The 10,767-nt window shown below is 40.9% G+C and overlaps 1 long non-coding RNA gene across 4 annotated transcripts; it reads right to left on the bottom strand.

Moving 5' to 3' along the window:
* Nucleotides 1-4,057: 4,057 nt before the first annotated feature.
* On the bottom strand, nucleotides 4,058-8,098 carry LOC120694844. Of its 4 annotated transcripts, none has more exons than XR_005683666.1 (6): nucleotides 7,901-8,098; nucleotides 7,529-7,786; nucleotides 7,263-7,348; nucleotides 6,801-6,903; nucleotides 5,423-5,668; nucleotides 4,058-4,341 (listed from the first exon to the last, which is right to left on the bottom strand). It is a non-coding gene; the product is annotated as an uncharacterized LOC120694844 (long non-coding RNA). The 4 variants fall into 4 exon arrangements; XR_005683667.1 differs by having other exon boundaries at nucleotides 7,534-7,786; XR_005683668.1 differs by lacking the exon at nucleotides 7,263-7,348 and having other exon boundaries at nucleotides 7,901-8,097.
* Nucleotides 8,099-10,767: the final 2,669 nt, after the last annotated feature.

The raw sequence follows: 10,767 nt of genomic DNA, 5'->3' as shown, positions 1-10,767 counted from the left end.
CAAAAGAGGTTACTCTTTACAAGCGATGTGGTCCGTGCTATTCTCGCTAAACATGTGCGTGTCATGTACTAATTAGTATCATCTTTAGATGACCAAGGAAGGACAAAACACTGTAAAACGGCGAGATGTAGGGGATGCGTTATATACGGCTTGGGATTCTTAGCAGCAACACTTGTGATATGGAAAAAATATCCAAATTTCGGAACCCAGTTAAAACAAAATAGAGAACAATTGCAGTTTTCTCATATCAACTAAGAAAGCTATTATATGCTCCTGTCGCCAAAAGAAAACAATTACACGCTCGTAAAAGAAAAACTAAAGCTATTTGACAATGATTGGCTCGCTTAAAGTCTTCCGTGTATTCTTGATGGTAGTATATACAAATATCATAGCTGGCCAGACCTTTCGAAGCATTATTGTCACGTGTATACATGGATGTCCATATTTGGAAAGAATTGCTTAAATTAAAGGACCATATATAGTAATATGACATCTCTAGCTAGTTGGTTTAATAGGTGTTTTCTTTTACGGTTCGTATTCTGGATTGGATTCATCTCTTTAGTAATCGGAGGATCCAACTTATAAACATGAAAACGTAGGAACTTAGCGGGTCCTTACTAGGAGCAAGAAATAGTGGCGGCAGCTGTTCTTCAGCTGCACGCACTAACAGCTGCACGCACTACTGTAGTAGAACTGAAAATCTGAAATAATAGAACCATCTAAATGAAGCTAGTACAACAGAATTAGTGACGAGTACTACACTTTCCAGCTCTAAATATGGTGGCGCATCGGTCTGATATCCATAATTCAAATAGCAAAAAAAAAAGAGAGAAGGTTTTCTTTTACGAAAAGCAGCAGCCTGATGATGATGAAGAAAAAGAAGAAGAAGAAAGTAATTCGAGCGGCACTTGCTGCAAATTAATCTGATTGTAGGCTGCATGCAGAGGGTCTCCCTGTCTGTCAGTGTTTCACAATCTCTCCCATCCATCAGCGGCCCAGTGGCCCGATGCCCCGGTGTAGTGTTGTTTGTGGCTGTGGCTTGAGGCTTGGAGAGATTTGTCTTCACAGTTGTTTGGATTCCCTGCCATTGGGTACACCCCAAAGTCCAAATGCTTTTACCGGCCGCCGGCCGGGAAGCGTCGCCGTCTTGATGCGATGGGATGGGATGGGACACAAGACAAGCAAAGCTTTTCATTTTCTGCAGCGCGTGAGATAGATTTCTCCGATCCAAGCCCTGCAAGGTCGGTCGTCTTTGGCTGTGCAGCGGCAAAGATGAAAGGCAAACAGCTTTTGGCCGTGCAAAGACGACTGGAAAAAAAAAACCTGAAACCCTGCAGTCCGAAGCTTGAAAAGAGTTTTCTATTTGGAACAATAAAACTAGAAAGAGAAGAGGTAACTTAACTTGGGTTTTCCATTAAAAAAACTTGACTTGGATTCTTGGGATCGAGCACGTGTGACGCGTGCCGCAATTGCTGGTTGCACACTCGAGCATAGCCACATACAGGTGGAGTCCAAAGCAACAGGTTGATGCGGTGTGCTTGTTTGGTCAAACAGGATGAGCCGGTACCGTACTGGCCGCGCGCCTTTGTTCGATCCGCTGCTTAATTACAGTTGTTGTTCAGGGCTGTCACGCCGGTAACAGCCCTTTAATTTGGATCTTCATCCCGGGCGGCAGATATAAACAAGAAGGTCGTCGCGGCAGGCAGCTGGCATGTGTTGCAGCTGCACGGCCGGACGCGTGGCCGCCACCGGGATCCGCGCCGGCGTGGACCGTCGCAGCAGCAGCCGTCCCCACCCGCCCCGCCGCGCGCCGAGGTCGGGCATGTGTGTGCCCATGCATGGTCGGCGCGGTTGGGTTGGGTTACGGTACGGCGGCGACTCGGCCGGCCGGCAAGGTTAATGTACTCCTTTAGTATGCGTGATCCTAACACGTCGACGCCATTTGCCCGCTGCAGCAGCAGCACCGCAGCAGGGAGCAGCGATGAATCACTCCAGGCCATCTTCTCATTAGTTTAGCATAAGACTCATGCGGCATTAACTCTTCCCGTTGTTTGTTGTTTATAAGCAAACGGTGTCAGAAATTCTTTTAAAAGAAGAGTGTCAGAAAGTGGCAGTAAGTAAGATTTTTGAAAAGAAAAACGGGCAGTAAGATTCTCGGTGCACATGATACACATTCCTTTTTGGCCTGCACTACTTGTTGCATCCTGCCAAAACTGACCCGAGTCCTCTGGAACGGCCGGGGGCATGCCATTTGGGAGTCGCTGGTTTGGCAGCAAACCCATGCCGATCACCCCCCCCCCCCCCACCCCTAGTTAGGTATAGTAGTAGTATCATGGGCGCGCGCGAAAAAGCAAAAATTGGTTATTTTCAGCAAAGAAGAGAAATGGTAACACCCAGCATATATATAGAGATCGAGAGAGATAATGCGCTAGCATCATTTAGTTTTCACCGATCTTTCGTGGATCTTTCCGCTGTGATAGATACAGTATTAGTACTGACACTGTGTATTTCGTCTCCCAGGCCAGCCCTCTTGTCATACAATGCAATTATATATATATTTGATCCAACCAACCAGGTGCCGTCACCTGGATCGGACAACAACGGGCCGGCATGAATTCACCCCTTGTCATTTTCACGAAAAAAGCTGGAAATGAACAAGTCACGCTCGATCACGCACAGTACACGTATCCTATATTCGCATATGTCAAAGCATATATGAAGCGCGTGCGTCACGGTGTAGGGTGATCAAGTCTGGCTTCTTTCGGACATCACCATCACACGGTTGCCTTGCCTGCTGAATGCCTGATGATATATATATATATATATATATATATATATATATATATATATACTCCCTCCATTAATATTTGGATCGATATTGTTTTGACTTCTCTAGATCCATCCTTTTAGGTGTGTATATATCTAAACATGCATATCGATCGTACCGTATCGTATATAAAAAGATCCAGAGTTTGAAAGTGAAGAAATATATCTTCTGTTATCTTATTATTATTTGGCCAACAAACGAAGCCTCCACATTCACTCTCAATGCCTAAAATTCCCACGTTAATCAGAAAAAATAGAAAAATAAAAATTACCCACCACTGCCATTACGATAAAAATTAGCCTAAAATACCCCTATGCCTAATTAAAAATCACCCACCAATGCCATTATGAAAAATTAAATATAAAATATCATTTAGCTATGTATCAGTTACAAATATATACTATTAATAAAAACTAAAGCTAACAGCAATCAATCAAAATAAAATGAAAATAAGAATACTTATCTGCATAATAATAATATTAAAGCTCAACAAATCAAATTTTTATTATAGATAGATCATAGTTGAATTGTTTTAATCACCAATAAGACATAATTTATGATAATGAACATGATGATGTATGGTAAAAAAAATAGTATAACCTTTAAGTAAGGATACAACGACATGCAAATTTTTGAAAATTTTCAATACTAACTGCGCAAATACGCGGGCTATACGCCTAGTGTATATATAGTACATATGTAATTTTTTTTAGGGCATATGTAATTGATGATAATATATAGGCATGACTACTCGGCCGGGGAACGAAGAACAAAATCTGTGGAACGTATTACGTGCAGAGTCTCGTCCCGGGCCACTCGGTGCCGGCCGGCCCTTGGCACGCCGCAACGGCCACGTCTCAGCTCGCCGCCACACCCACACAAAAGGCTAGCTATAGTATACTTGTTATATATATATATATATATATATATATATATATATATATATATATATATATATATATATGATGAGTACGTGAAACACGCTGCGGCTGCACGCAGACAATATACGTAATTACTACGTATTTGCTTTTCCTTGAACGTTACGTGACTCAGATTTTTTTGCTCTTTGATTACTGTAGTCATTATCATATGGACTTGGCTAACATACGGCCGGCTGTAAATTACCGGCCTATTTCTTTTTGGCAATTGGGTATCAGATTTTTTTTCTACTTTCCCTTTTTGGAAAAAGCTTCACCATACGGATGATTCCTAAAAATAGAAAACACTGTGTGGATAGAATATATAATTGTATTTAGAATGCATATGAGTAAGTATACACACATTATACAGAACTGCAAAATGTCATAAGCATAGCAATTAGTTTACAGAAGTCTATTTACACAAATAGATTTGCCTCTCCCTCATTCCTTGAATAAAAAACTACATCACAGGCAACTATTAAACTTTCATGACTCTAGTGCTGTGCAGGCATCTCACAAGAACTTCGATCATATTATCACAAACGCACATTACTGTACTTCATACTTGTATAACTTATTAGCTCCTTTCATGATCTACCATATAATGAGAAAAATAGAAATACATCAGATAGCATGTAACACATAAAGCAAGTTGGATAAGCTGAAAAACTGTGTATCCTAATTATCAACATGCCTACATGCATATGCATTTGCTTGTTTGGCAGCCCAAAAATTGCTCAACTAAAAGTATTACTTTGCCTAACTAACAATCATTAATTTTCTAGGCAGAATAAGCAACGTTTTGGAACCATATAAGCAAATTTCTAAGAAAACTAGAGCATGAACAAAAGTATTTTCAATTGAATTTTACAAACCATACACAAAATATGAAAAATGGCATTTTAAAATGAGAAGCCGCAAACAAATGTGCTACTACCAAGCTGCTCAGCTCAATCAGAAAACAAACCTACAAGATTGCTCGACCTGTAAAATGCTAAAGATCTAAAGAACTGCACAAACAAGCTTATGAGTTTTAAATACTTGCTCAGAGGAACTAGGAGAGGGAGTCCTAACAAATGCCTCTAGTAATATTTCATCAGGTTCGTTCACCTCCATGGCTCAATTGCAAAAATGCTAAAGCATGATATATAAATTGCTTAACTGTTATTGGAGAAATGCTAAAGTCCTAAGCTATAATTGCATAATACAATATATTAGTCTAAAAGTTGCTAAAGCGCCATAAGTAAAATGCTTAGTTGTAACTAGAAAAGATGCTTAACTAAAATGAATGTTTGCTTTAGAAATTGATTATCAGAATCAACATAGGAAAAATCTTCGACGTATCAAAGATTGCTAAAACAAGAACACAAAAATGCGACACCACAATGGATAAATTACTCGGTGATCTAAAATAACTATCCTGCATAAAAATTGTCGAGGCATCATTGTGTTTGTGAAGGGAAGTGCATTTTGGAGTTAAGAGCATCAAACAAACAACATAATTAAAAAAGATTTATAGGGCTGCAACAGCAATAGGAGGAGATACCATGAATGATCTATATTACTGAGAGAAAAAAATAATATCATTCACCATCTTACTTATTATGGGCACATTACAAAAGAGTTTAAGATGTTATCGTTCCTAAGGAGAACTAAAATTTCTCGAGGAGCTCACCGTGTAAAGTGAAGCCTCACTAGTTTTGACTGTCACATCATTGTATGAGCTCATTCTGTCATTCATATCTTGCCTGCAGCAAAAAATAGTTTTTCCCGGAAGCTTGACTATGGACAAGCAAAGAAATGCTGCTTTTTACAATCTAAGAGTGAATCAAATCTTACTGCATCTACATCTTCTTGCCGAGTAATGTAAATCATAGTTCATCCTTTAAATATTCACAAATTATTTGGGCAACCTCCTTCCCTGTAGATAAAACAATAAAAGCACATCTATTAGGATATTTGTGCACATATGCACAGAATAGAGCATCCATAAACAATGCAGGTGCTTTTATGAGAGTCAAGAAATACAATTGTTCAATTGAGCAGGGAACAACTAAGTACTATTTAAATGCTTGGTCTGATAATTTTAAAATTGCTTACCAAATATTATTAACTTACTACATCAATACTACTTAAATACCAGTTCAATATTATTAAACTACTTTGTTACTGCATAAGAATGTGACTGTGACCTCTAAAATTACCCAGAAAAGGTGTAATGCCAATGTACACTAGTAGCTGCGGTTTTACAGGGGAGTGATATACATAAAAAGAGCCGAGTAGCCTGGTTGCATAATGTGTATAGAAAAAAAATGTGGCTGCACAGTCTAACTACCAGATATTAGTTTTTGTATACAAAGTAGGAAGCGTGCGTTTGAAAAATAAAAGTATGACAGTATGAATTAAATTTTTCCATGTTGTCATGAATGTTTGCCAAAAGGGGCTGCTACCCCTCCATACAGAAAAAAGGAACTACGTGTCTAATGAAAAGAGCAACAGATGGATCTAGTAAGAATGCTCCTATTTTTTGTGACAATAGTTCATATCATGCTTCAAAAACTTAGCAATAGTTATAAAGAACTTGCTTTTAGATCTAGTGGGAATATATGCTGCTATCTCTATTCAATATACTGAAAATTAGGTGCCATATTATTGCCTAATTAAGAACCACATAACTGCCTAAATTAGCCATATTATAGCCTAATGAATTTTGAATATGTACTCTCAAGATGACTTCACAAATAGCATTAACTCACATGTGGTCACGCTAAAGAACTAGGTTCTGTGTTAAACACCAGTGCTGACAATAGTATATTACCTTGTACTTTAGGCAACCAATGAAAACGAATTCTAAAATTCTAAATTAAACATTACCTAATGAAGTAATCTATTTTGCCTGGTTAAGAACCATATTATTACCTAATCCAGAACCATATTTATTTCTAAAGTTCCTGTTCATTTGTATTTCCTAACGAAGTAAAATGCCATATACTAAAATGTATTGTTGCCTACTGAGAAAACAAGAAGCGAAAAAAAACCAGAGGTTGATATACCACATTAGATGAGGCAGCATGACCTTGCTGCTGCTTCTGCCCTTTTGTCACTTCATTATCAACGAACCAAGCACCTTTTTAAGTCAGGAAATTGCAATCGTCCCTGAGAACCATATTAGCTAGTTAATCATGAAACCATGATAACATATTAGATTGAATCCATCAACTCATTGCAATCGAATAAGCTCACGACTAAAGGTGGAGTCTATCTGAATTGGACGTAACAAATATATATAATTCCCAATTCCCAACATTTGAAACTTAAAAAGTTATTAATGCCATCATTTCTCATGAAGAGCATAAAAAGCAATTAGCCCATGTGGAAGCATCTGAACTGGCCTTGTACTGAGTGCTACCTTGATTATCTGGGCTTAAAACGTAATGGTAACGGACCATATGATCCCTAAATAAATAGCATCCATGAACAAAAACCAGAAACTAGAGCACACCCTGCTGGCATACCTAATAAAGTTGTTCCCCAGCAGCTTGCAAGCAAAGATGCTCCTGAGTCGACAGATACTCGTGCAGGCAAGACCGTACGGCGCGACCTAGTCACTCACACCACTACCAATCAAAGCAACGTAAAAGCAAGCAATCATAGAAGTAGAAGAGATTTTACCAAATCCGAGAGTCCCATTCCCCCAACTCTGAATCCAAAATTCGGCTCCAAACCCGCACAGAGAAAGCAGCTAAACAAGGGGAGATGACGGGAGCAGAGGGTGCCATACCATACCAGGATCAAATTGTTGGTGCAGCCGGGAATCTTCAACGCCTAGTCGTCCTGGTGGAAGATGTCCCCAGCAGCGGCCACGCCCGGGAGCATCGCAAGCAGGAGCAGAACCGCCAGCGAGCTGCGGGCCATGAGCGGAGGAGGGGGGGGGGGGGGGGGGGCACGATTGGATTTTGATTTCACGCAGATCTATCTAAGAGTGTCCTGATCTGCGCTTCGACACCTCGCTCCCGGATAGACACCGCGGAATCCCCAGCTGATGAGCGCGTTGATGAAATCCGCAAAAATAAGAACACATCAGAAAATGGCGTGGAAAAAACCACAAGGAGGGGGGATTTTTGGGCGCGCAGCGGAGGAGGAAATCACTCACCTCGTCCAAGATGCCGTTGATGACAACCGGATCTAGCCGAGTTGCTGATGTGCGGGTGATGCAAGAGGTTGGATGCGAAAAATTGCCAATCGATGCGATCGAGGAGAGAGGAAAGAGACTAACCTTAGAGAGAAAATGGGGAATGAAATGAACAGGTGCTCTGACCCCGCCGCTCTCTCTCCCCTCATTTCTGAAAATATAGAACCGCCCAGCTGCACGTGGTGTACGCGCGGGAACCCCGGCCGAAGGACACACGACGGACGAAAGCAGCCGTACAACTTGACAAACCTTAGGCCGCCTGTAATAGAGTCTATTATAATGTGGGTCCCGGCCTGTGAGTAGAGTAGACTAGTACTGGCCGGTATGGCGGTATCGCATTGCAATCCCCTACTGCAGCAGTTAAGTATGCAAGCTTAATTATATTAATAAATCCGTTCCGTCTCTTAGCTTGACAGAGCCATGCATGCACGACCACGAGCTGATGGTCCGATCGATCCAGCAACGATGAACGAACAAATGTTAGTTCCAAGTAATGCAAATAAACTAACCCTGGACCGGCCCGTCCCTGATGTGCTGCATGCTAGCCGAGCCGTGCCGGCCCGGCGTGATGCTCTCTGCAACTTGTCTCCAACTTCATTCAATTCCGATCCATCTGATTGATTGATACACTTCAGATTATTCACTTCATATTATTGCGGCGGGCTGAGCTGCCGCTGACTGTCATGTTTTGAATGGAATCGTGAAGGCTCAGCCAAAGCAGTCGTTCGGCTGCTGCAAAGATTGAAACCCCACCCAACTTTAAAAAGCCCATCGGCTGCAGATAACAAGCCTGCCTTCAATTCTCTTCTCCTCCACACCAGTTTCTCTTCCCTTTTTTTTTGGAAATTATTAAACCGTTTCTCTTCCTCGGCGACGCGAGTCGAGAGCAGAAGTTGGCACGCACACGATTACCATTGATGCCCAAAGATGCGATGCTGCTTCTTGCATGCGTATGCGTGATTGCTGACTGATGCACTTAAAAAAAAACGAAAGCAGCGGCACAACATTATGAGGACTGAGAGAGGCCCACGATGGGAAAAGCAGGCGGTTTTTTTATTTTTTATTTTTTATTTCTGTTTTTTACAAAAATATATTTTTGATTTGGAAATTTACAGAAATATACCCTGGCCGCCCCGCTGCCGGGCGGCCGGGACCTGTCCGCCTGGCTGCCGGGCGGCAGGGGCTTACCTGCAAAAAAAGAGGAAAACAAATTATGGACAGGTCCTGGGAACCGGCCGGCCGGCAGCCGGCCGGCCTCCCAAGCCGCCCGGCTGGGGGCTGCCGGCCCCCCACCCCTATATAAGGGTGTTGGCTGCCCCTCCCCCTCATTTGCCTTGCTAAAAATCCAGAAAAAAGAAAAGAGAGGGAGGGAGAGGAGGGGTGAGAGAGAGGCAAAGCGGCGAAGCCCTGTCGGATTTTCAAGCCGGCGATTTTAAATAACTAAAATTTTCCATATTTTATAAATAGATTATGTTGTAATTATTTTTTTGAAACAGTAGATTAGCAATCAGTTCAATTATTGTTAGGAGTGATTAGTGGTACATTTAGGTGCATTTGCATATAGTGATTAGCATTGATATAATACATTAAGTGTTAGATTTAGTATTAGAAAATACTAGAAAATTGTTAGAGAAGTATTAGAAAATGCAAGATAATATTAGAAAATTGTAGAAAATGTTAGAAAATTGTAGAAAATGTAGAAAATGTTAGAAAATTGTAGAAAATTATAGAAAATTGTAGAGAATGTTAGAAAATTGTAGAGAATGCTAGAAAATTATAAAAAATTATAGAAACTATTTTGTTGAAACAGTAGATTAGTAATCATTTTAATTATTATTAGGATTGATTAGTGGTACATTTAGGTGTAGTTAATTGTAGTGATTAGCATTGATATAGTACATTAGCAATCTAATTAATTAATCTTAAAAATTGCAAGATAATATTAGAAAATTTCTAAAATGTTACAAAATATTAGAAATTATTATTAATGGTTAGAAAATCTTATAAATTATTTAGGAAATATAAGGAAATATTAGAAATATTTAGATGTGTGTGATTGTATTGTATTGTTTTGATCTTACGTGGTAGGTATGGCCGGGGTTACTCCTGCATTGCTGGACCCAACAATAGGCTCGGGTCACCGGTCCTTCATTGCGAAGGTTCAGCACCAAGAACTAAACGTGCTACGTCCACGTCCACCTGCAGAGTTGGTTGCTGTAGACCCACGATGGGTGCCCAGGTGATATGTCGTATATTTTCTGTTTTTATCCGTTATACATTTCGTTATATAATGTATTAACATTTGAGCACTGTATGATGCAGGCTGAGCGAGGCAGGTCTTCTCACAGTGGCTCGTCTTGCTGAGAGTGCTTTGGTGAAGCTAGACAGGTCTCGACTTTCAGCTCTCGTTGACAGATGGAGACCTGAGACACACACATTCCACCTCCTTTGTGGGGAGATGGCACCGACCCTGCAGGACGTTGCGATGCTGCTTGGTCTTCCTATCACCGGAGACGCTGTCAGGCCTCGCGTGGTACCTTCTACGTGGCTGGAGGATCTTGAGGAACGTTTTGCAGGTGTTGCCACCATGATTGACCCTGAAGATTTCAATGAGCACCCACAGTCGAAAGGCCCTTCCAAGTCATGGCTCCTACAGTTTCAGGTATAATTTCGTACAAAATAATGTGTTGATGTATTTTATGGCTTTGAAATAACTCATGTGTTTCTTATTCTCAATGTTTATACTTCATTGCAGCCGGATCTGTTGGCAGCCCATGCTGATGACTACAGCGTGACTCACTCGAGGCATACCTGCTGTGGTTATTTGG

This window comes from Panicum virgatum, chromosome 2K (genome assembly GCF_016808335.1).
Source record: "Panicum virgatum strain AP13 chromosome 2K, P.virgatum_v5, whole genome shotgun sequence".
Taxonomy (NCBI): Eukaryota; Viridiplantae; Streptophyta; class Magnoliopsida; order Poales; family Poaceae; genus Panicum; species Panicum virgatum.
This window is presented reverse-complemented; position numbering and strand designations above follow the sequence as displayed.